The 27,535-nt window shown below is 37.3% G+C and overlaps 1 long non-coding RNA gene across 4 annotated transcripts; it reads right to left on the bottom strand.

Moving 5' to 3' along the window:
- Positions 1 to 1,072: 1,072 nt before the first annotated feature.
- Positions 1,073 to 25,573, bottom strand: LOC149136732 (uncharacterized). 4 transcript variants are annotated; one of them, XR_016241209.1, is made up of 3 exons: positions 25,353 to 25,573; positions 20,952 to 21,947; positions 1,073 to 3,233 (listed from the first exon to the last, which is right to left on the bottom strand). It is a non-coding gene; the product is annotated as an uncharacterized LOC149136732 (long non-coding RNA). The 4 variants fall into 4 exon arrangements; XR_016241208.1 differs by lacking the exon at positions 25,353 to 25,573 and adding an exon at positions 8,189 to 8,246 and having other exon boundaries at positions 20,952 to 22,462; XR_016241210.1 differs by lacking the exon at positions 25,353 to 25,573 and adding an exon at positions 22,060 to 22,462.
- Positions 25,574 to 27,535: the final 1,962 nt, after the last annotated feature.

Raw genomic sequence — 27,535 nt, 5'->3', positions numbered from 1 at the left:
CATTAGCAGCGTAAATAAAATAGTGATAACCGGAAATAAGAAATATGGTTGAAGATTAGATTTCAGGAGAACTTATTTCTTAACAACACCCAGCTCTAAATCAGAAAATATAGGAAAAAAAGTGCTATATAGAAGTTGAAAATGGCGCTTTCATTTACATTGTAATACTTGAACACGTCATAGAGTTGATGTATCCTGGGATCATTTGGTGTTTCGGGTCTCAAAACATATACCCTCAGCCAGGCGACTTCACCGAGGTTGATCAAGCTTAGCCCCGTTTCCAAGCTGCATTCTGCTGATCCCCACCACACAATCATCGCTTTCCACCCAAAGCCACTTAGATGGGGGTTTTTTAACAGCCTCTACGTTGTTCTCGATGGTTCTTCTGTTCACTAAAGTAAGGCATATTTTTACGTACAGAGAGGAATAATTATTAACCCTCTTTAAATTAAAATCTGGACCCAACAACACCGTCATTAAGATTAAGGCTCTTAATTAGAGTCGAGCTATATGTGCAGATCTCGCATTCTACACTAGACTTCATGCCATCGTCATCACAAATTCATTGAAAACATTGGTTTCTTTTTATAAGATGCATTCAACCGGAACAGAATGTCAAGGTACAGAATCAAATAGATACATGAACGACTGTTTTGAAATACGAGTTCCTGGTGTTGTGCTTCGGGAGCTAATCGAAGGTTGACTCAGTGATATTCAAAGAGAGTCAAATCATTGGAAGTTTCATTCAAATATTCGAAGTTACTGAAGAACTCGTTGACATGTATGACATAATCCGCTTCCGCTTTGTCGAAGATTCTAATAACGGACAAATCAGAGCAAAGTCTTAAGATTCTTCTGTAAAAGGAAGGGCTGTTGAATTTGAACGAGTCTGTGCTTGAATTTAAGGAATTCTTTTATTATTAACAGTAAAACGAAAGCTTTTGAATTCTCTGACGAAGTATCTAAGAAAGAGCAAACTCATGTAAACCCATCCCAAATGTTTCATAACCAAAAGTAAAATTGTTTCAAATAAAGTCAAGATGCAATGAATAAATAAATAAATGGAATGAAGTTCACTCGAATATTTGTTTTTATTGAAAGCCATTATTTAGAAAAACAATGTTTCATACAAAATAAATATGAAAGAAATAAAACAATAATCTCATAAATAAAAAGAAAACTTACCGCGAACATCATGGTTGCATTGTTAAAGGTTGAAATAAACTTCTAGATTTTAAGTTCTAGCGAAGTAGCTGTGTGAATTAGGAGGGCAAGAATTTCATTTGAGATGTTCTGTCCTTTCAATAATGAGGTTCGTTATCATTTGAATGGAAGGGGGAGATAAATACTAGATCTCTTTGCAGGCGACAGGTGTGGTCGATAAAATTGATGTTAAACTTCTGCAGACTGGGAGAGAATAAGCAAATAAGAAAACTGCGAATGTGGGTAGGAAGGATTTGTTGAAGTTTGGAAATTAAGGTTAAGATGGGATGTCAAATGACAGAGAAGTGATAAATGGGTGCGTTGGGTGGGCGTTCTTAAAGTTGGTATATAGCTTGGTACTTCAGAGAAAAGCCATTATGGCGTCGGTGATAGTGAGTGAGTGAGTGAGGAGTAGGGGGACAGAAGGAGGGTGAGGAGAGAGAGGAAGAAGAATAAAGAGGGAGAGAGACAGAGAGATGATAGGAAATATGAAAGGGAGAAGAGAGAGAGAGGAGTAGAGTGAGAGAAAAGGCGGCTGGACAAAGAGAGAAAGAAGAATAAAGAGAGAGAGAGAGAAAAGCATGGGAATAGCGAGGAAGAGGAGCAGAAAGAGTGAGAAAAGGAGGGGTGGACAGAGAGATGCTAGAAGAAGGGTTAACAAAAAAATAGAAATTGGAATATAAAAAGGTGCTTAACGGGAGAAAGATAAGTAATGGGAAAGAAAGGGTTAGGATTACAGAGGATGGGAGAGGGAAAAATAGCACGTCAGCAGAATAGTGGTGATAGGGTATTGGTAAAGGAGAACAAACCAATCAGCTGGATGGTCTTCTAGGATGTGTATGTGCGTGTGTATGTGTCTGCATGCGTGCATGTGCGTGCTCACCCATATGGACAGTATCTTGATATAGGACAGTATCTTGATATAGGACAACGCTGTGTGCGGAAGTGAGAGAGAGAGAGTAGAGAGAAAGAGGAGAGGGAAGAGAGAGAGGAGAGAGAGAAAGTGGAGAGAGAAGAGGAAGAGAGAAAGAAGAGGAAGAGAGAAAGAGAAGAGAAGAGAAAGAGGCGAGAGAGAGAAGAAAGGAGAAACAGAAAAGAGAGGAGGAGATAGGAGAGAAAAGGAAAGATATAAAAGAGAGAGAGAGATGACAGAAAGAGAGAGATGACAGAAAGAGAGAGAGGGAGAGGAGACGGGGAGAGGAGTAGAGGAGACGGGGAGAGGAGGAGAGGAGACGGGGAGGGAAAAATGTGTACGTATAGGTTTGAGTGTGCGCGCGCGTCCCCACATGGTAAGAAGTGATGGCATAAGTTTGACTAAAGTACAAGAGGAGGAGGAGAAAAACAACTGAACCTGGGGCCCCCGGGGTGGCTAGAACAATTATGAAAAGATGGGACAATAAAAACTGTTGTCCAGATGTATTATTGTTGTCCACCGCCGCTATATCACCTCTACACCATGAAACAATGAAAAAACAGTAAGAGTAACCCAGATATTGCTGTAAAAATATACACAATCTTTATGTCTTTATGATTCTTCTTTTCTTTTTTTTTTAATTAGGAATGAATCGATAATTAATTATGTCTATTTTCCGACATTGCTACTGTTGGAATAAAGTTCAATAACTGATTGGAGAAAAATAATGAATAAATAATACAAAGATCGATTTTGAACAACGACAGTATTTTCCTCTTGAAATTTGTTCACTTGATGACGGTGTAAAATCGGTAATTTCCGGTGACGTTGGTAGTTTGAGATCGGTAATCTCCGGTGATATTGGTGGTTTGAGGTCGATAATCTCCGTTGACGTCGGTAATATTCAACTACCTCTATACCTTTGTCACTGATAGTAATGATCACTCAGTGACTGGGGTATAGGGCAGTTGATAAAAACCCGTAACAACGATAACAACAGCCGTATCTTCAAGTAAGCGTCGGTCAAGGAAAAGACGACCAAAGTCTAGCGATAAATTCGTGATCCAGTACCGAAACTTATATTCCGTTTTCAATCCAGTTGCCATCTTAAGAGTTACTAAATTGAAATACAGTTTAAAACAGAAAAAAAAATAAGACATTTCACTCCATTACATTGAGCAAACTATCAGAGAGAGAGAGAGAGAGAAAGCAAAAGAGATAGAGGTATAGAGAGAGAGAGAAAGAGAGATAAAGGGGGGGGGGGCACCGGATGATTACGACTAAGGATGGTTCACACTAGTTGTTCTGTGAATGAGCTACTGAGTTGCTTTAAAGACAAGCGGCGCCAGGTCAAACACGTCCCAGACACTCAAATCACAATCACTTCAATATTTTTATCGATGGTGGCCTAGATTCACAGTCGCCTCTTATTTTTACACCAGGATATATGTAAGCTATTGACAATTGTGTTGCCAGGAGGTCACATTGTACAGAGCCTAACTTCCAGATTTTAAGATACGATAAATTGTCTAGTCTAATTTTTCTTTGTCACAGATACACATTACAAAATCATTGTTTACTATACACACAACCAGGATATGGTCTTTTCCCTCAATCACAGTACGTAATCTAAAGTCGCTGATATTTTCAGTGGGATTTGAACAATGAATTAGTATATTTACCGGTTCGATTTCCAGCCGTTACCAAATGTCGTATTCCTAGATGTGTACACTATCCAAGACTGGATTCTAATTAGAAATCTTTATTTCTAAACAAACTGCAGCGTTGGCTTTTTTTCTGTGGCTTATTCAGAGAAGGAAAGGCAACACCAATGACGATATTGCGGAGCCTCCAAGATTAGAGAGGGGGAAAATAAGAAACTACAAATTATAAATTACCTTCTGGCTAGAGGCCTAGGAGTCGGGAGGTGTTAAAACGAAAAACAGACTTAGAAATTTATAATTGGCAAGTCGGCTTTCTTGTTCAATTATATATTTATCGATGCTAAAATTGATATCAACTCGTCAATACTTACAATTAAAATAATAAGATGACGAGAACAAATTTGGACAAAGCTGAAAGGTGGATAATTCGTACCCTGCCACCATAGCTGTTATATTGCACTCCGCAAAGCTTAAATTAAAGATTCCAGCTACACAACTGTAATTAGATAGCACTGGGAATAGTTAAACAGTGGGAGCACTAAGTAAAGAGTGTTTTGCTAGTTGGCACCGATGAGCTCAAATTCTTGTGGGAACAAAATCTTAGAAAAGCTAGGATTATGATGAGAAAGGGGAAGGGAGGAGAAAGGAGAGGGAAAAGAGAGAGGGTGAGATAAGAGTCAGATAAATCGCTTAACCGCCTGATACCCTGAAAAACTGGTAGGAAGTTTCCGAAGACAGTCACAGCTTCTATCCAGTAACTACAGTGAATAGGAAAATGGGGGGGGGGGGAGTTGGATGGAGTGAACTTGGCATTCTTTAATAGGCCTACCCGACAGTTTGTTTTTCATTTGCACCAAAATTTTGTTGCTGAATTCTAAAACATTGGGGAAAAAAATGAATAAACAAGTAAATAAAATTGCACATTCAAACATTCCTTTATGGCTTTCAATAGTTGAAATTACGAAACCACTCCCAGAAGTTAAAGTTAGTAGGGTCATGTTCTGAAGTTAATGTCAAATGACTTAAGTAATGACAAGGGCGAAATGGTAAACGAGGGAATTTGAAAAGAAATAAATATTAGAAAATAAATAAGGCGGGAAAAGTAAGCAATTCACAGATTTAAATCTTATTTTGTATTTTGAGAATTAAGTTTCTTAAAATTCGAATTGTTTACGAAAATCTGGTAGTCCATGAGATGAAATTAACTTCCCCATGAATACAAACGGTTTGAGTAAATAGAGGCACAGGACTAAGGAATATAAGCAGTAGGTTAGGTGAGAACAGGAATCAGCTCATATAAGGTGAATATGCCTTTCTTTAGAATATTAACGATGGATTTATAGACAGAAGCATCCAGGAGAAAGAGAAATGCGAAGTTGTGGCGTTTATGTTTTCTTTCCAAATTAATTAGCGATATGAGTAATATGTAGCTATCTGAAAACGTCTCGCCAGTTCTACTAACAAAGAGTTTTCATCTTGCTATAAGAGGCACGCTATTTATTTCAGTAATAATATCTGATTTTTGCACAAGGCAATCAATTCTGAGGATGGCGGGTTAGTCGACACCATCAACCCCAGTTTTGGACTTGTTCTTTATTTCATCGACCCCGGATTTGAACTCAGAATACAAACCATCGGAACAAATACCACAAAGCATTTTTTTCCGACCCTCTAACGATTCTGCTAGCTCGCATTTTATATATATATATATATATATATATATATATATATATACACATACATACATACATACATACATACATACATACATATATATATATATATCAGTAATAACGTTTAACAAATGTATTAACCTTGTCATGTTAATTTTGGAGTGGGTAAGTGAAATACATTATTTACGACTTTTAATTAATTTTGAAAATAAGCAAGAATTTGGTGGGATTTAGTAAAATAGAATTGCGATTAGTAATTTAGTGTTCGAAATATGAAAAACGTTACCTAGAATTATGTTGAAAGGTTTTAATTTAGATAAAAAACATTTCGAAAACAAATTTTTGTTCCATTGAAACAGGAACAGTTTCATGCGGATTGTTATCAAAAGTGTTAATGCAAAATGGTTTTATGTGACTTGCCCAAAGATAAGATGCAATGCCTTAAGAAAGACGAGCTCAAGATCTGAACCACAGAACAATAATATAAGGTAAACATTTGTGTACTGAGATTGCTGCTCTATTCGATCTCCAAATGCTGGAGTCGAGGTTTCAGGTTGCGGGGCAACTCTGTAGTGTTTCGTCCCCTTCCACTGCGACACAGGAGCTTCCTAGGACTACCCACCGATGGTGACAAAACTCCCACACAGCAGCACGAGCTCCGTCGAGTCAAGTGTTGTGACTTTAGACTAGATGTTTCTACCATCTTCGATGCTCGTTCTTGCTACACCACTGGTCTTCTCTCGAAGATAAACTCATGATCTAAACCCACCCAACAATAATTAGATAATTGTTATTTGTACAGATATGAAAGAAGGACTAAGAGAGGAGAGAAAATGCTTTAGTTGTGACATTCATATTTTTCAGAAAGGCATTAGTAGTGTTAGCAAAATAAAACAGCTCAAAATCGAGAATCTAATCAAAGCCAACTTGTGGTCTACGTGCTCGTAATATATTATAACTCAAGGCCCTTTCATTGTAAAACGAAACAGTTTTATTTCATCCAGACATATCATGCATGTCTTAAACACGATGATAATGCAAGATGTTATGTTTAGATTAACCCTGATCAAGCAGACTTGTGACAAAAGATTTTTTAGCCATGACTATCTCATTTTTGTGAGGTAATCTAAGACTACATTCTCTATTCTATTCCTTCTTTGAAGAACGATGGTGTGTGATTTGAGAAATTTGACAACTATTTTTAGCTAGTTGCTTTTTCATGGGCTCCTGACCGCGGGGCTTCGTATGTCTTATAGATTTGTCAATCTGATAAGGGTCAGTCAAGGGTTAAATATATAACTCAGAAATCCTCTGTGCAGTCGCTCAAGCCTCTTTAAATAGCAGCTAAATTTCCTCATTTTACATTCTACCGTCTCAAATTTGGAAAGGACGACATTGGACAATGTAGTCCTATATATGTATATATATTGGACTACAAGGTAAACTGGGAGAAAACTGTCTAGAAGGCAGTGTTTATTTTACCATGATATAATTTAAAATATCAAAAGAAATACTGCAAGTTTACTAGCTTAGGCCCATATTTTAAGGGAAACAAGCAGAATTCTGAATTTTGAAACAAAATTGTAAAGACATTTAGTTTTAAAATAAGACAAGCTTAAACATACAATGCAAGCATACGCATGTACATACATACATGTGTGTAGACAAATGTGTACTTATACGATATATATATATATATATATATATATAAATAAACACTTTTTTATAACATACATTTAAAACAATGTCATGCATAGGATATAACCACCCATAATTATGTGTGCGCATGCATATTATATATGCATGTGCAAGCATATTATGTGTGCATGCATATATAATTAGTAGCACGGATACAAACAATCAAAGTCATTTACATTTTGAAATGATACAAGGCCACCACTACACCCTTATTCGGATTTTGAGATAACGAAGAATGTCTTCTAACAAAACATAAGACTTAGAAAATCAAAAAGTAATCAAACATCTTTTATCAACTAACAGCAGTCGCATCAGTTTGTCTTAGTATTTCTTTTTTCTCTTTTTTTTTTATAGAAAAGAAAATGAAATTTCCATTACATGCCATTAGGAAAAAATTTCCAAAATGTGTATCGACCATGCATAACAGAATAGAATAGAAATTATCTATAAATTCGTCGTTTAAAGCGTGCATAGATTTATATAAAACATTCCTGTAAAATACAGTTTACATTCATAAAATATATTCGATGTTATACTTCTATGTGCAGTCATAGGCAAAAGTTGGTATTGTGAGACGTGTGTGTGTGTGTATTTATTCAACCTAACATACCTACTCAATCCTAAATATCAATAAATTGCTTTCATACATTTATTTATTTAGTTAGTTTCCTTTGTTTATTTCTTAAGTGTTTTCTTGTTAGAAGCCATTAGTTTTTGTCTGTGCAATTATTAATTTATTGTTAGTATTTACCGCCAAGAATACATCAACCTCATTGGCTAATAATGTGATGACGATTAACCATTTCGTTCTGAGTAATGTCAGCTTTTAATTTCTTTGTCGCAAGACTTGCGTGCTTCAAATGACTAATAACAAGCAATAATTTCTTTCTTTGCCACAAGGGAACCAAAAATAAATAAATAAATAAATAAATAAATAAAGGATGTTTAAAAAAAACAGGAAAAAGGAGTGCTCAGTGGTTTTTTAAATGAAATTATGAAAAATATGGTTTTATACAAAAATGTAAATAGATACTTACGAAAAGAAAAATACATGACCATACAGAGTAGATGGATGCATACCAAAATAGGACTGCTCTAAACATAAGACAAATATTTTCTGTCAGTTCTAGCCTGTAACTTAATAGACTGATAGGACGTTTCGCCCACGTCAAAAATAGCCAGCATCACACACACACATTTCAGAAACCCTTGCCCAAAAGGAAGGCTCCGCCACCTGACCCTCCTTTTATGTACTACTAACACTTGAAAGTTACGATGCAATAATAATACTCAAAGGAGAATAAAGGTGGTCTCACTAGAATAGAAAAGAAGAATTGTCTTCTTTTCCGAGTAGTGGGCGCCGAATAACATTTGCAGTGTCAGAAAGAAAGGGCACTCGAGAGAAAATTGGCTAAGCAGAATGAAAATGCTTTCGGGTCCCGGAAGGTGAAGAACTTTCAAAAACTGAAGGGGCAATGAGATTTTAGGCAGAGGTCAGGCAAATAGTTACAGGGTTTTTGCGAGCCCCGGTTGAGCAAGCCCTCTTATAAACCCTCGTCAAAGGCTCATAGCCAAGACTAGGGATGAGTATGATACATAACTGATACTTATTTTAGCAGTCACAGAGGAAATAGTAGCAAAGCCCACCCAGGTAAAGTCAGAAGGTACGTCCTTTATACATAGATATTTTGACCCTTAACTATCATTGCCTGCCTCATCACTACCCTTTATCTAAATGATTATTTCTAAACTAAGCATTTAATTAGCTCAGAATAATCGACTTAAATCCGAGTGTTTGACGGCTATTTAATGTATCAAGTGGGAAGTAGGTGATGTTAGGGTAAGTTGAAGACAAAGCTAGTGGGATTCACTAAGCATAGCTAGAGTGTGTGCCGCCTGGGGCGTCCCTTCCGTTTGTCTCCCCAGACCCCACAAAAAAAACATTGCCTAGAGTAGACCCAAAAGTGCTGCCAGGGGAGGACTGCCCCTACGCTAGTGGTGGGATTTGAATTTGGAACGTGAAGTGGTATAACTAAATTCTGCAACATTTTGTTCGGAGCTGGATCACCGTTTCGGCCGCAAATGAAGAATAATTTCTAAAATCAGTTTTTAAAATAAAAATGGTGATTTTCAACAATCGAAATTAACTTCTTTTTAATATAATTCAGTAGCTTATATTACGTAATATATAGCTAGTAAAGTTATCTTCTTGAATGTTTAATTTTTCAACTATAATAATTATTTCTACTATAGACGAAAGGTAAAAAATTTTGAGGGGGAGGGGTAGTCGATTATATCAATCTTGGCACTTATTTTATCAACCCGAAAGAATGAAAGGCAAAATAGACCTCAGACATTTGAACACAGAACGTAAAGGCGCAGTAAATAATAATGATTTCAAATCTTGGCTCAAGGCCAGCAATTTCGGAGGATGGAGTAAGTTGATTACATTAACCCCAGTACTCAACTGGTACTTAATTTATCGACCCCGAAAAGATCAAAGGAAAACGTCAACCTCGGCGGAATTTGAACTCAGAACGTAAAGACGGACGAAATAGTAATAATAATCCTTTCTGCTCTAGGCACAAGGCCAGAAATTTTGGGGGAGGTGAGGGCCAGTCGATTATATCGACCCCAGTACGCAGCTAGTACTTAATTTATCAACCCCGAAAGGATGAAAGGCAAAGTCGACCTCGGCGGAATTTGAACTCAGAACGTAAAAACGGACGAAATAGTAATAATAATCCTTTCTACTATAGACACAACGTCTGAAATTTTGAGGGAGGGGACTGGTCGATGATATTGACCCCGAAAGGATGAAAGGTAAAGACGACCGAGATGGAATTTGAACTCAGAACAAAATGATACAATTTTCTTTGTTCGTTTTGACGTTCTCACGATTCTGTCGGTGTAAAAGTATTCATAGTTCTTTTTACATAGTTTATAAATGAATGACTACGAAATATTCACGAAGTACAGGAGTGACCCCTCAAGGGAGTAATGAATATTAAAATCCCAATTAACCTAATTCACAAGCAGAAATTAATTGCCTTACGAAGCTAGTTTACTTCCCTTATGTTACTTATGTCTTTGAGATAGGAATGACGACCACACAATCCCATTTCCTTTCGTGATAAATTTTTAGGCACGTTTAAAGTATGCATAAATTTATATATGTCTGCCGAATAAACATTGACAGGAAACTTTAAAAGGATTAAACACAGAAAAACTGGACAGAAAGAAAATAAGTGAAACCAACAATAAAGCCTATACGTGGCTGCACAACCTGCTAAAAATGACAGCCAGATCTCCTTCAAACCACATCTAACCGCCTGAACAAAGAACACTTTGGATAATGCAGTCTGGAGAACACTAGACATAATAAAAAAGAAAAAAGAGATGGTCACGTTTTTTTTTTGTTTTTTTTAAATCATAGGCCTATTCGATCAGGACTGAAATGGGGTCAAAAAATAAAGGAACGGATTAAATTTCATCGCATCCTTCCCGAAACCGAGAGCAAATCTCACAAACAGTAGGGCCTTTTTTTTCTTTTCTTTGTCTCCGATATCGCTAGTCCAAGAGAAAATTGACAATATGTCAAGTAAAGAATGTCCATTATAAGAAAAGAATATATATATAACTAAGAAATATGGTAAAATAGTCACACGCTAATTGCTTTTATGTACTGGATCTTTGCAGAGACTGTCCTACCTCATCACAGAGGTCCTTTCGCTTCCAAATTTTTCCCGGTTTTAGCTGATGCCACAGGAAGTAAACATGTTACACAACTGCATGAAATAACTAACACACAGGTATATCGGTATCCGTGTTTTGTATATGTAATAGATTATCCATAAACTATCCATATTATGTCATTAATCACACACACACACACACACACGGCATAGCTTGTCAGGTCTCATTATACATCATTGTACTTAACGACAGCCAATGATGAATTGTGACAGCTACAACTAGAGCATTACCCCACATTGCACCTCTTGACATCTGAACCGAGACCTGACAAAAGAACAGGTGTCACCGAAAGAGGAGGGCCTTATTAAATACATACACTCACAATGCCGTATGTTATTTATTTAAGCGCCAAACCAAACCTAACTGGGGAGAAATTACTTTTTAGTATTTATTTTATGAAAGAAAAAAATTCTATTTGAATGGGCCTAATTTGTCATAAACACAACATTAATTATCATCACAAAATTTTGTTTCTCTGTACGCAATGAAATCTGTAACATAAAGTATGCGGCAAAGAAACTTCCCATATTTTACACGACCCTTGATGTGGCACTAATAAAATTAAGAAAGTAGGAATGGTATCTTCATGCTGCTAATATCTTACTGATTTACTTCAGTTACCATTATTGTTTGGAGCTGTGCATATTGTACATTTATTGTTGAAAAATTAGTCAACCTATAAAATGCAGGGAGGTTTTTATTTTATTTTACTTTTTTGCATGTTGAGATCCCAAAGGGAACCTTTAATTGCTATTGATCAATGGGATACGTGAAAAGGTTTAACTTTGAAATCAACAATTCAAGACGTCGAATTTTTTCTTCTTTTTTTTTTTGTTTGAAGTAAAAAAAAAAAGGGTGGGGGGTATATTTCAAGTTAAAAGCTTCATACATCATGAGAAAGAAAAAGGGTATTTATTTTTTTTTCCTAATGTTTTAAGTATTTGTGTTTCATACAACGGACATTTTTCAGAACTTTGCTACGAGACAATGGGCTCCTAATCCGAAACCTCGATAGAATATGAATGTTGTCAAATCCAGATCTTACGCAAGGGGTATTTGCAACAAGATGGCAATCAAATCGAAATCTTGGAACTTAGAATGAATGCATAACAGCATTCATTTGAAAACACCAATTACAATTAAGAAAATGGATTAAAGTGGATAACCAAACAGACATGTAGCCAAATGAATGCAATCATTCGCCAAACGGATTCCATCTCACTAGTGTTGCTGTTTAGCCCTAGGTCAACCCCGGTTCGCAGAACCTATTATAAACGTCGGCGCAACAAGGAACATCACGTTTTTTCTTTTAATTTTTTTCAAAGCATCCTTTACGTTAAAAGGGTATTTTAAGAGAAATTTAGCTGCTATTTTACCGAATCGTACAACCTGTTTAGGGGTTTCCTCGTTGGCTCGAGCCTGTTGGTTTTCACAAGGAAGAATATCTCAGATTTCGAGTATATTCGAAAACCTTAACATCAAGTCTAACTATAAAATGAAAAAAAAGGTTAGCCTTTACTCTCAAGCATGTATGAACTGGTGGATTGTTCCATACTTTCGCTAATTGTTTTAGGTGCCCGTATAGTTGCGAGTAGACATAGACACCCTCTTGGCCTCTTTGCTTGACCCAGCGAAATATCGAGGATGCAATAGTTGAAGGGAGAGAAGACTGTACCAACAGTCGGCTGGTAGTCATTTTCGGCTGAATAGATTGAAACAACGTGAAATGATGCGTCTTGCTCAATGGCACATGGTAATAGCCTGGCTCGGAAATCGAACCCACGACCCTGATCATTAGACCACCTATCATTTCATGATAGTCGCTATTAATTGCAGTCACATACCAATGTCCACTATTATAAAATGAAGCACTAAAGTGTAATAGTGATACAACATATATCTACCTTCAGCGGCCCCTCCAGTGTCGCCTTACAATGTATTATTGATATAGGATGAAATACAGAAATATTTAAGAAAACTACTTCTGAGGTATGGGACTTCGAAGGCAGTTATTCCAAAATTCTGCCAAGATATTTTCGTAAAACAAGCCACAAAGGACAAGTGTTGCTAAATGAATCTACCTCAGTACATCACTGGTACTATCATTTTTCTGGCAAGGCAAGAAACAGAGTTGTTAGATTATCGGACAAAATACGCTGCAGTATTGGTTTGGGATTGCTGTGCTCCGAGTTCAAACCCCATACATTACTTTTCATTTTTTATTTTTCGAGGTTTATAAAATATTACTCAAAAACTGGGATAAAATTCTTTCCAACAATCTCTCTTTTTTTTTCTCGGTACCGATTATATTCAAGAAAGGAGCACTTCCACTGTTATCCGCACGAATCCTTTATCAACCCCACAATCATTTTGCGAACTTGATAAGGAAAAAAAAAACCCAATTTTAATGGCTACAGAGAGATGATACGTAAACTTAGGTAATATTTGAACTTGTATTGCAAGAATGCAAGTATTGAACACTTGATGTATTCCGTCCGTTGCATTACCGTTTCTGCCACTCGACCACCTTAATGTACAACTACTCATAGCGGCAGCAGTAGCCACAGCAGTAGCAGAACTAGTAGCACTAGCATGGATAGATAGAGCAGAAGTAGTAGTAGCGATGATAGTAGTAGTAGCAATAGTAGAAGTAGCAGTAGTAATAGTGGTTGTTGTAATAGTAGTAGCAGTAATAGCAGTAGTAGAATATCATCTGTTCATTTGTCCAACAACGGAGTCAATGGAGACACACTGGAGTGAGTTCAGTCACTAGTAATTAACATAATTTGTTGACAGTGGGGCAAAGAGGAGAACTATAATTGTTCCATATCTAGCTGTTGTTGTGATTGTTGTTCGTAAGAGTGTTTACCATTTGCCATCACACTGAATAGTTTGCAATTAAATTATTTATGAATTAAAGATCACATCAGGGCCGATGACATCTGGTTTCCATTGCTTCAAAGACTAATAAAGATATATATATATATTTGCGTAAAAATCAATCAATCACGCACACACAGATACAAATGGCCGAGATATTAAACTATTGGCTTAGAAGTTAGGGGTAGATGTTTTACTGCATCTGGGGTTAAAGACATTTGATTCTTCGGTTACTATTAATCATTAAACCAGAGTCAAGCTGGTTGAAGAAATTCTGGATCAAACCTGTTTTAGCCGAAACCCTTCGGTTTCCAGTCAGCAGAGGACCAAGTGGAGGCAGTCGGTCTTCAGATCGAATCAAGGGAGCCACCACTCACTACTCCGAATTGGTTTCAAAATTGGCACAAGGCCAGCAATTTCAGGGGAGCGACTAAGTCGATTATATTGACTCCTGTGCGAAATTGGTACTTAATTTAATCGACCCCCCCCCCCCCGCGAAAGGATGAAAAGCAAAGTCGACCTCGGCAGCGTTTTGAACTCAGAACGTAAAGACGGACGAAATGCCGTTAAGCGTTTTGCCCGGCGCGCTAACGATTCTACCGGCTCGCTGTTTTACTCCAAATTGCTAATACTATTTGTTGGTCGCAACCCTGGACAGAAGTGTCACTGTTTTTCGGTGAAAGGGTGAGATTTGAACTCAGAAGCCAGAAAAGCCGGAACAAATGTCACCAAGCATCCAACCTCGAAAAGATGAAAGGCTAAGTTGACCTGGGCTGAATTTCAATTCAAAGCAATGTCGTGGGACAGTGTATCCAGCTCTAACGTCTCTGCCAATTCACCGCCTTTAAAATGTAACTAGGACGGCATCCAACGTGCTCTTCCTACTTCGTAATCTGATAGCAAACTAAAATTTAAATTTGCCTGTTAATTCTAGCAGGTTGAGCAACCGGATAGAGATCTCTCCCCCATTGGCTCGTTTATTTCTAAATCTCCTACTAAACAATCACGAAGTTATAGGTATCCGAGTGCAGAGAACCTAGAAATTCTAATTAAAAATTAGATCCGAAGTGAGGAGAGAGAAAAAATATCTGAAGTATTATTTCTGGTCAAGGGCGACAACTCCATTTAAGTTTTTTTTTTTTTAAATTGGACGTCGTGCAAATCTGATTCTTGGCAATGTGGTGACAGCTCCGAGTAAGTTTCAGTATTATCAAACCTCATCAGTAAAACGTAGTTTTCTGGGATAATTAACCCCATCTCAATCGAAGGCAGTGGACGTTAGTGCGTTAGATCGAATACCTTGTATTTATTTCAGCACTATGCATTCTGAGTTCAAATCTCGCCCGGTTACCGAAAAACGGTGACACTTCTGTCAGAAGTTGCGATCAACAGATAGCGTCAATGAAAAACACTTTCCTTTGTTCGACTGGCAGATCAACCACCACGACCACCATCATCCCTACATATCCTTGATCGAGCAGTCTTATAATAAAAAAAAACAAACAAACCATGACCATCCTGTCTTGTTTTGTTTTTTTGCCAGCAAAAGCGTACCCCCAAACTATTATCCCTTTGGTTTTATCAATAGTCTGGTTTGACACGCTGCTATTTCTAGCAGATTTAGCGATCACATAGAAATTCCATCGATGTCTCTTATGCTTAACGGTTACAGACCGGACATTTACACTTTAGCGTACAGTTTAACCCTAACCCAGATCAGGACATTTCACAGTGTATAGACTATGGATACTGCGGTAGACCGCACGCTAAAGTAACACTGGTAAAAAAATTACATCATAAACTGAAATAAAAGTAAAGAAAAAAACTACAGAACCTGGAATGAAGTACTGTCCCTCAGTGTGAATTATTTGTTAGAGCGAAATCAGTTCCAAAACCTACACAAGGCAATTCCTACTTTAACAACAGAATATAAATTATTGGTTTCTTAAGTTTTATGTTAGTGGAGGTTTCTGTATTTTAAGAGAAAGGGAAATGAAAACTTGCGATATCCACGAATTTCCTGAGGGTATTGGTAATAAAACTGGGGCGGAGTAGCTTCAATCGGGAATTGAAATTGTTGGGCGGCTAATCTCGCCTTAAATGGACGCTCGCCGGGCGGCAAACCTCGCCCAAATCGAACGCACAACGGGCGGCAAACCCCGCCCAAATCGAACGCAACCAATCGAAGTTTTCTATATATTGATTTCTTTCGATTATGCTTTGGTCGGCAGCAGAGAAAAGCAGAATAGTGATTAGATCTTAGGAACAAAAGGTATGAAAATATTGTCGTTTGAATAGTTAAAATATTGGTATCTTTATCGTCTACAAAGGAAGAAAAATATATAAGAAAAAGTCGATTCCAGCAAGGCTTGAACACAATGAGGTACCTCACTTGATCAGATCCCCTAAAGCAGCGAGTCTGTTTTGTCATGGCCATACCCGCTGTATGTAGGCACAGACATAGCTTAGTGAAGGTTACTTTAGAATCACAAAATCTTAGCTTCGATCCTAGTACGTGCAGTCTTTATCCCTCGGATCCACTCATGCCTTGTGAAAAAGAGCAATTAGATGGGCGGAAACTGTGTAGAAGCCCGTTAGATGGATTGTACCGGCATAGCAAAGGTCCAGTCTCGTTATATATTGTGTCAGGCCGATTCGTGCTAGGAAATACATTAAAGGTACGCATTTTTGTTGGATAAAATTCTTTCCTTTCGTCAAAATTTCTCCTTCATAGTCCTTTGCACTAAGTGGCGCCTGGCTTTGTTTGGGACTTTCTTAGATTAAAGAAAAAGAATCCGTTACGTATTCGACCATTTAACATGTACGACGTTGAAATAACTTATCGAACAACTGAAAGCTCATCGTCGAAATTGAAGGAGGACCTTTGTTCTGTTGCGTTTTCTTCACGCCGTTTAACAACGATTGGATTGCAATTTTGAGCAATGAATAGATAGAATAATTGTTACGACCTGATTTGAAAACACATGAAAGGGAACCGACATCGGCACTCAATAACGATTAACATAAACACGATAGACTGAAAACCAAGTAAACGTGACCCTGCACCAGCTGTTCGCTAACTGAATACAACAAGGAATTTATCAATCAGCTTTTGTTTAAAGTTAACGTATATTTATATCAGTGAATGATCAGCTTCAAGTTGGTTTTTACGTACGTTTGAACAATTCAAGTTTAAAATTGGTTTGAAAGAAAATTCTTTCAGAATGGAATGAAATTTATGATAGAAAAGTAAGATTAAAGCTTTTGAAGATGTAATGTAAAGAAGGAAGTCGGTAAGAGAGAGAGAAAGAGTGAGAGAAAGAAAGGAAGGAGAGAATGAGAAACAAGAGAAAGAAAGTAAGTAAACGAAAAAAAAGTGAAAGACAAAGAAAGAAAAAAGTAACAAAGAGAGAAAGATAAAGACCAAGAGAAAGAAACAAAGAAAAGGAATATATATGCATGCATATGTGCGCGCGCGCGCGCGTGCGTGCGTGTGTGTGTGTGTGTGTGTGTGTAAAATAATTGGGTTAAAACGCCTTAACTTCAGTTAACCCCTTTCTACTTCGATTACTAATTAATATCAGTAGAATCCATTATAAGGGACAGCATTCATATTCTACAGAACCTGACGTTGTACTTTTTCAAAAGATGAAAACCAGTAATTCTTATTCCTTAACGATTAATAAAGTAAATGTAAGATTTCTTACTAAAAAGTTGAGCGAGGCTAGGTTCTTTAGCCCTTGGTCAACTTTGACAGGACAAACTTATGATCTGTACCTTAAAAAAAAAAATTGGCGGTATCTAATCTTAAATTAGCCAATATACTCTTGTTTAAGTGCGGCGAGCTGGCAGAATCGTTCGCAACGCCGGGCGAAATGCTTAGCAGTATTTCGTCTGTCTTTATACACTCCGAGTTCAAATTCCATCATGGTCGATTAAATAAGTACCAGTAACGCACTGGGGTCGATGTAATCGACTTAATCCCTTTGTCTGTCCTTGTTTGTCCCCTCTATGTTTAGCCCCCCCCCCCCTGTGGGCAATAAAGAATTAAAGGTACTCTTGCTTAAAACTCGAGTTCCATTTGAGGGGGATTAAGCTACTGCTTTGAGCCGGTCGTCGAGCAAGACTCTCCAATATATACAGACTAACAAAATATGATTCGGGTACTTTAAATACCCATTGAATAGGGACGTTATTAGTTGGCTCGTCGGACAAAATGCTTAGCGGCATTTCTTCGAGCGCTTTATGTTCTCAGTTCAAATACTACCATTTTCTTCCTTTCGAGATCGATAAAAGAAAGTACCCGTCAAATACTGGAATCTATGTAATCGACTAACACCCTCCCCACCCCTAGTTACTGGTCTTGTATCAAAATTTGAAGCCATAATTCTAAGGACAGTATGTTTCAGCTTTAACTCTCATCTCTCCAGAATGGGGCTTTCATCAATTGAGTGCCATTCGATTAGTAATCCCTTTTCCTATAAATGTCTGGCCCTCTGCCTATTCAAAGTACGAATAACTAACTCTTAGATAACAAATGTGAAGTCAACAAAGGATCAGGGGACCTGCTAGAAATGGGAGTCAAATCTCATTTAAATCACATCCTACACTCTGATAGAAAAAAGTTTAAGATGGGATGGTCGCAATTAGAACGACTGGTTAAGTTTGTTTGATAAGGATAGACAGAGGAATAAATAAAGAACAGGGTAAGCACAAAGCTAAAGATATTTAGCAGAAGAAAGAAATGTGATTCTATGACATTCATCCCTTTTCGAGAGTGTTATGATGTTATCGGAGATTGAAACTTGGATCGACTTTATTGATGTTGCTTGTTGTCTGTACCCAAGTCAGCCCAGATCGGGTTTTGTTTATATATAATTAACTATATTCACTATATAGTCATTATATATCAACGACTATGAATAGTCTTTCTTTAAATTAAAATGAAACTTGAGGGAGATTTAGCTGCTATTTCTAGCACGTTGAGTAACTCAATAGCAGCTCTTTCGGTCGGTGTTGAATGGACTCGAATTTAATCGTTTTACCAAACATCGGACGGAGTTTTGGAATAACTGTCCTTCGAAGTCCCATACCTCATGAAGAAAGGAAATGGTAAAGATGGGATGGGGAGCAACAATGTAAAAACAAATAAATAAATTGAACGAAATTTTTGGAAAAATATTTACCACACTCGTAACTGCCATTGAAACACAGGAATTTAAAAAAATCTGAAGTAAAAACTACTTTTTCCCTTTCCCAAGAGGCACGGGACTTCGAGTTTATTCCAAAGCTCCGTCAAACTGTGGATATCAGAAAATAGAACCTTTTAAATCTACCTGGACGTTTTTAATGTTCTTCTAAGTACTTTTATAACGTGTATATATTTTAAAATGTTAGATTTATAACTATTACGCAAGACGATTCGCTGATCACATTATGCTTATACATACACATACATATTGAGGAGTCGTCGAATTGTTTCCCTCGCTCACAGCATTGTTTGAAAAGAAAAAAAAGGGCTTGGCGAAGTTGGCGGTAGAGTAGATGTTTCCCCCTCCCTTCCCTTCCACCCCGATCTTTATCTTTCAGTATAACTCCCACACGTATTCGTTGTGTAGTTGTTACACAAAACACACCCATTTAACACCCACATAAATATTTGAGGTAAAGTTCAAATACTACTCCGCTATCAATAACACACTACTTTACTTCTCTAGATACGCGCTAAGTCACCCTGCTCGCCCACATAATTCAAACATTCACACACACACACACAAAAGCAAATACCATTATATCAAATCTAATCGGATATCACAAGTTAAAATGTTGACAATAACTCTGGCGAATATCTTGTAATGAAGCCGTATTCTTCTTTTACAATAAGCAGGATCGAATCATGTGATGTTCTAATGGGAGACGAGAGTTGCATCAGAATTTCTGCTACTAATGACAACCAAACGGTTGGTTCTTCACTTAAAAAGCGATCCCCCACTACTTATACGTTAATAATATAAACAGAATTCATATATATATATATATATATATATATATATATATATATATATTAGATGTAAATATCAAATTATTTAAAATTGAGTGTGAAAATATTTGCAGTTAAATGAAATAAGAGTTTCTTTGAATTTGTTTTCTAAAACATGTGTCGACAATCGCAACTGATTCCGTACGTTTTATGGGATTAAAAATAAACTTAAGTGTTTTATCTTCCAGACGATATTTTAGATTGTTGATTGTCAGAACTCTGAATACCAACTTCCAATCGTTTCTAAGTTAGAGGGGATTTTTTTTTCTTCTAATATTTAAGGAAATTTCTTATATCTGCCACCCGTATTTTCTATTTTCCAGTTGTATTTACTGATACATAACAATTTATTGATAGTAGCAAACTGTATCTTAATTCAGTTAAGTTCTATATCTTAGCGATACTCCAAGATATAATTCTAAAAGGCTTTCCCTAACAGTCCAAAATAACAATTAAACTTCCTTAAATACTCAATAGTATTATATATTTATCAAAAGATGAGCAAAAACGGCACTTTAACCTGCTGTTTATATCAGCTGTAGATTTTAAAAACGAGTGATGAATTTATAGGTTTAACGAAATTACATTCAAAACGGCAAAACACATGTGTTCGGTTATTTTACACACTTTCGTTCTTTTCTAAGCTACTAAAAATATTTAGATATTTTTTTAGAACACGTGTAGTATCAAATATGTTACAAATACACACACTTAGTTCTCGCCAATTTTTTTTTTTTCTTTTGAAGACAACTAAAACTTAAACAACGGACGAAAGCATTTTAAATAAATTTAATGTAACGGTATGGAGTGAACTGTACTAACGATAATAAACGAACTGGAAAATTTCCTACCTGCGTTTTTCTTATATAATCACATTATGTAACAGTTCTAGATAGAGTCAATCAAGAGTAGATTTGAAGAGGATGAGAGAAAAGAAAAAGTATTAGAGAAAAATATATGGAAAATATAAAAATGAACTATAGCCTTCGAAAAGGGACTTTTGAAAATAGTTAAAAAAACAAGGTAAAAAGTCTGTACAGCGTGATATAAGATTGTGTCACCGATTAAAGAATATTCGTACGCTGAAAAATATTGTTATATAATAAAAGATAAAAACACCTCACCTGTTATTTGTTTGGAGGCCATCGTAACATAAAGAGAAATGCTGTTTAGGAAAGAAAAGAAAAAAAGATACTGCATCATCTCCGTATGTCAATGAAAACTGCCGTCAGTCAGATACCCACGTTGGACTTTCGCTAAGTGTTTGCTACAACATCATGTAGATTGTAAAGTACTACGCCAGCAGCTCTGTGTCGACCAATGCCAACCAGGTTGTGTAGTTTAACTGGTTTTATTTGGTAAGCTCCATCATAGTTTACTATCGTGGGCTACCCCCCGCGTCTTACTCGGCTCTGACATCATAACGTTATATTTATAACAGCGGTGGAATTCCCTCGCTGTCCAAACGGTATGGCGTTTCTTTATCACATTTCGTCCTCAAAATTAATCGTGTATAAACATACGCACACAGCTATATGTATATATAGACACACACACACTACTATATATATATATATATATATATATATATATATATATACATACATACATACATACAAGACACACACACTACCCTCACGTAGTTGAAAAGTTGTAAATATAAACCATGGCCTATCCATAATCAGTTACTGAATCAGCTGAATCAGTTATTAATTCATGAATACCACCGGCTTTTTTTTCTTTTTTTTTTTCGTGGTTAATAGAGTAAAATGTTCAAGTTTAGCATTACTATTAATTACGAAGGCGGCGAGCTGGTGGAATCGTTAACACGCCGGACAAAATGCTTAGCGGCATTTCGTTCGTCTTTACGTTCTGAGTTCAAAATGCTGCCGAGGTCGACTTTGCTCTTCATCCTTTCGGGAATCGATAAATTAAGTACCAGCTTCGCACTGGGATCGATAAAATCGACTTCTCCCTCCCCACCGCCATTTCACGCCGTGTGCCTTTAGTACAAAGGATTGTTATTATTGTTCGCGTCGCAGCTGACTGGCAAACACTTAAAACCTTCGACAGCCCAGTTCACGTAATAACAAATAGTTACCACTGGGAATACAATTCAGCTGTAAGTAGAAAGAAACTGTAATAGTGACAAGGAAAAAAAAAAGGAGACAGAAAAAAAGGAAAGACAAAAAAAAAATGGAGAAAGAAAAGAAAAAAAAAACTCTTCGATACCTTGAAGAGCTAAGTTCAAATCGTTCCATGGATAGCTGATAGACAGGTTAATTTATTCCCCAACCTTGTTACTAAATACACAGAATAACTGGAAGTGTGATATTCCACAGGTGGTTATCATGTTTTATAAGGTTATTAAACATATTCTTTAAAATCTTTCGAAGACGTACATAGATGCGGGTCAAGGAAGTTGAGTTGACAGAGTCGTTAAAGTGTTGAATAGGTTGCTTTGCGGTATTTCTTCCGTCTCTTTACGTTCTGAGTTCAAATTCCACCGATGTCAGTATTGCCTTTCATCCTTTCGGGATCAATAAATAAGATTTCACACCCTGACTGAAGGTGATTCTTTTCTTTCTTTCAGAAATCGCCTGGGATCAGTCCTGGAAAATAATAGACACCACCGGGTCTAAAAATGCCTAAGACACACTGTAAGTCACGAGGATGCCTCTACGACTCCAAAGAGTAAAGGGATCACGGGAGTAAAGGGATCACGTGCGTGTATGTGTGTGTACTTGATCCAACAACCAGTTTCACTTCATCATCCGGCTTTCTCGAGTAACTTAAGTGGAGTCTACTCTGTTACAAACATTCAGAGCCGGCCTCCAGTCTGAGAATAACTCGACGCTTTCGCTCCCTGCTGCTGTAACCAGTGAGTAGTGGAGGTCTTCTCAACCTCTCCTCCTCCACTCTCGGAAGCACCCCTAAAAAAAGATCACGTGTGTTGTCTTTCCACGAACTAAACTCTATACGTGTGTGTGTGTGTGTCCGCGTACATGCGCGCACGTGTGTGAGTATGCGTGTGTGCGAATGCCAGCTGATTAGTTCAGAATGAAATTCTGTCGCCTTCACGTTGAAAATGTGTGGAACGTGGAGAAGACAGTGCGATAATGGTCGTATGTAGAAAATTACAATTTCTCCATGGGATAGGAAAGAGAGACAGAAAGCGAGAGAGTAATGTGGACGAGAGAGTAGTAGTAGTAGTAGTAGTAGTAGTAGTAACGAACGAGTGGCGTCTCTCGTATTACGTCATATTCATTCATAAAGACCGGTTACCTTATGATTTAGTGTGTATTATTCCTCGGTGTAGTTTTTTCTGTTAAAACTACTACTACTACCACCACCACCACCTTCACCACTATAACAGTCGTGCCGGCCATAAACAATATTTATCGAGAGATAAATTTCGGAATGATTCGGCACATTCATAACATTTCATACATACCAACCGGGTGGCTAAAGCACCCACCTTGTGAACTTTCTAGTTTGTATGTATTCGTCGTTCCTTCTTTCTTTTGTTCTAGTATGTGATCGCCTGACACGATGCCAGCCAATTTTTCAGCAAATCAAAACCAGTAGTACTGTTTCGATATCCGGTTAGAAGCATTACGCGGCTTCATTTGGCTGCCATCCCCACTGCCATCACCCGTACCACAAGGACATTCAGGAACGTAGTTTTAGTATTATTATTATTATTATTATAAAGGCGGCGAGCTGGCAGAATCGTTACCACGCCGGGGAAAATGCTTAGCGGCATTTCGTCTGTCTGTACGTTATGAATTCAAATTCCACCGAGGTCGACTTCACCTTTCACCCTTTCGGGGTCGATGAATTAAGTACTAGTCAAGTACTGGGGTCAATGTGATCGACTTACCCCCTCTTTCAAAATTTCAGGTTTTGTGCCTACAGTAGAAAGGATTATTATAATTATAATAGGAGAAAATACCTTGCAATGTTTAATTCCGTCTCTTTTGCGTCTGCGTTGGAAACCCCACCAGGGTCCACTTCGACTTTCATCTCTCCGAGGGTTAATAAAATGAATACCCGTCAAAATTCTAGGGTCGACATGATGGGCAACACCCACCTCTAAAATTTGTAACAAGTCTACCTATGCTGGAGGTAACTATTTTCTTTTGCCTTCAGATTGGTGACTCGACAAATAATTAGAACATTGGATAAAATGCTACGCAAAAATTTGTTCCGGCATTTTACGTTCTGAGTTGAAATCGCACCGAGGCCAATTTTACTTTTCATTCTTTCGGGGGTCGATAAAAAAAACCCACTAGGCAAGTACTGGGATCTGTGGTATAAACTAACCCTACCCCTAAATTATGTTACCTTGTGCCTAAATTAGAAACATAAACATTTATAAATGGGGCGGTGGATTAGCAGAATTGTTAGCGCATCGACCAAAATGTCATGCAGTATTTATTCCGGCTCTTTGTATTCTGGGTTCAAATCGCACTAAAGTCAAGAGGTCAGCTTTGCCTTTTATTCTTTCGGAATTGATAAAATAAAGTACCAGTTAATTATGGGGTCAATATACTCAACTGGTTTCCTCCATCAAAATTACTGGCCTTACAACTAAACCAGGAACTATCATTATCAGCAAACTGGCAGAATCGTTAGAGCGTCGAAATTTTCTTTTAAGGTACATCTTCCGATTCTTTACATTTTTGGTTCAAATTCTGTCGAAGCCAACTTTAACTTTCATCCTTTCGGAATCAATAAAAGAGAAAAAAAAAAAAAAGAAAAAATGGTCAAGACCTGAGATCGAAGGAATCGACTAGCATCCACCCCTCCCCAACCTCAAAACTGCCGGTCGTGTGACTGCGAACCGGTTTCAAAGCCCAGTAGGAACCACTTCATTTTTACTCGTCTTACTAAGGTATTTGGAAAATTCATGAACGATGCAACATACATAGGAACTATGTAAACCTATGATCGATAGAATATGCCAGGTATAGTTCTTGTGATTACATCAGTTACGAAAGGCTATTGGAATGGTAAAAAAAAGAAAAAAAAAAAAAAAAGACGACTCACTCGTGTACCTAGTCCCTATTCTATCAGGGATCGACTATATCATTTCTTCCCCCACCAGCAACCCCCCGGATGATAGAATAAACACTATTCGTTGCTATACTCTTCAAATCACCGCCACGTAATTGTGGTGTTGTGCTTACGTTAAGAAATCATTCACAAATTACGTTCGGTTTTAAATCTTGCTGAAATGAGGAGCCCTCAACAGGGTTCTATAAAATATATTTTAAAATATCACTTAAATCATATGTTTGATTTAATCGACTGTCTCTGACCTTTCCCCTATAGTTTAAGGCGTTGTGTCAACGTTAGAAAACATGAATATCAAATACGAACATGAAAACAAAACAAGCAAACACTGAGTGAGATAGTAAGAAGAGAGAAATAGTAAAATAGACGAAAACGAGCATAGACATACACGTACAAGAATAAGCTTAAGAATATATAGAGAAATACTTCGAAAGAATAATACTTACGGTTTGATTTTTAGTTTTGATTTCCTGTTAATATTATTAATATTTTTTTTTAAGTAACCCGAAAGATTACTTCCAACAAATCCGGCTTTCTTTAAAATGAATATAAAACAAAGATGTGTAAGAAAAGAAAAATAATGTGTGTATATATATATATATATATATAAGCAATGTTAATTCTCTAAATGAAGTATTAACAGTAACTGCACGATAAAGTGTAGTATATTGCCACTTAAGTGTGGCTGACCCCTAGTAAAAGCAACAGTAACATCCACCCCTAGGGGTCAGCCACACTTAAGTGGCAATATACTACACTTTATATATATATATATATATATATATAGTTTGAAGTAAACTTGTAAGGGTATATTTTTCTAATTCCTTGCTTCAGTCAGAACTGTCCAAAGTTTCCAAAGCTTTTACTGTCAGCTGGCAGACTCTCAGGTATATATATATGTATTATATATGTGTCATAGGGCCCGCTTACATACATCCATACATACATACACCGCCTCACATCGTAACTATTTCCCGCTCTCTCTCTCTCTCTCTCTCTCTCTCTCTCTCTCTCTCTCTCTTCCCCTTTCTTCTTCCCTTGTGGTTACATTCTTTCTATTGTTAGTAATTGTTTAAAAGACAAGCCTACATGATGTGTTTCTTCAATAAATCGCTGCGCCACCTGTGACGGAACGTCCGTGACTCAACAGGATTTTGTCGACCCGTTTGTTTATTTGTTTGTTGATTGCCGACTGCTTAATTATTATTATTATTACAACTCATATCTTTACAACAGTAGCGACATCAGTGAATGGAGAAAAGACCTAGCATGCCATAAAATATAAATATTTTATATATGAGAACAACTTCACACACACACACACTATTATATACACTCGCATGTATATGTATATATACATATCTTTGTGTATATGAATACATGTATGATATACATAAAATATACATTATATATATATGCATATATATATATATATATATATATATATTAAACACGCATATTATATAATATACAAGGCCAGACTGGGGCACGGCCTTGAAGTATTTAGTCAAACAAAGCGACCCCAGTACATATTTTCCAAACCCAGTACTTTTTCTATCGGTTCTTTGGCTGAACCGCTAAGTTACGAGGGTGTAAACAAACCAACATTGGCTGTCAAAGAGCGCACACACACACACACACACATATATATATATATATACACATACACACGGGGTACTCGGACTAGATTTGACAGTTTGCATAAAAGTAAAAGAAAGCAATGTCTCATCCAAAAGTGAAGTATCTTTTTAAAAAAAATAACGAGATATCAACTAGTTTCCCAAACTTTTTCGGGCTGTCGCCCCCTTGAAACCCGGGCCACATCCCTAACACCCCACCCCACCATCACAGACACTTACTCTTTCTGAAGCAAATTCAAAAATAACTGTTTTTCAAAAATAAAACTTAACCTAATGAACCCATTCTTGTGTTGCTTTTACACGCATAGCAAGGCGACGAGCTGGCAGCGACTTTGCCTTTCATCCTTTCAGGGTCGATAAATTAAGTACCAGTTACGCACTGGGGTTGATGTAATCGACTTAATCCCTTTGTCTGTACTTGTTTGTTCCGTCTATGTTTAGCCCCTTGTGGGCAATAAAGAAATAAGAAACGTTAGTACACCGGGTGAAATGCTTAGCGGTATTTCGTCCGTCTTTACGTTCTGAGTTCAAATTCCGCTGAGGTCGACTTTGCCTTTCATCCTTTCGGGATCGATAAGTTAAGTACCAGTTGCGTACTTGGGTTGATGTAATCGACTGGCCCCTCCCCAAAAATTTCTGGCTTTGTACCTAGAGTAGAAAAGTTTTTACATGAATCGCTACCCCATTATCATCCAACTTTTTACATGAATCGCTACCCTATTATCGCCTCACTTTTCTCCAACGCTCCCTTGGAACTTTCCACCGCCTTCAGAGGGGCAATGCCATCCACTGAACTAGATTATGGGAACCACTGAACTAGTTTATGGCTGACAAATAACAAAGTTTATTCAAAGTAGCCGCCCTCACTTTCCACCTCAAGACGGCTCGGGAACCTGGCACATGCATTGTTCACTGTGTCCTTGGGAGGATCCTCCAATACCCTCTTGTTCATGGCCACCCGCTCGTCCTTGGTGTTACAGGCAGAGTGA

This window comes from Octopus bimaculoides, chromosome 3 (assembly GCF_046866305.1).
Source record: "Octopus bimaculoides isolate indiv1 chromosome 3, ASM4686630v1, whole genome shotgun sequence".
NCBI classification, from domain to species: domain Eukaryota; kingdom Metazoa; phylum Mollusca; class Cephalopoda; order Octopoda; family Octopodidae; genus Octopus; species Octopus bimaculoides.
Note: the sequence above shows the minus strand (reverse complement) of the source record. Positions and strands in the feature narration are given on the sequence as shown.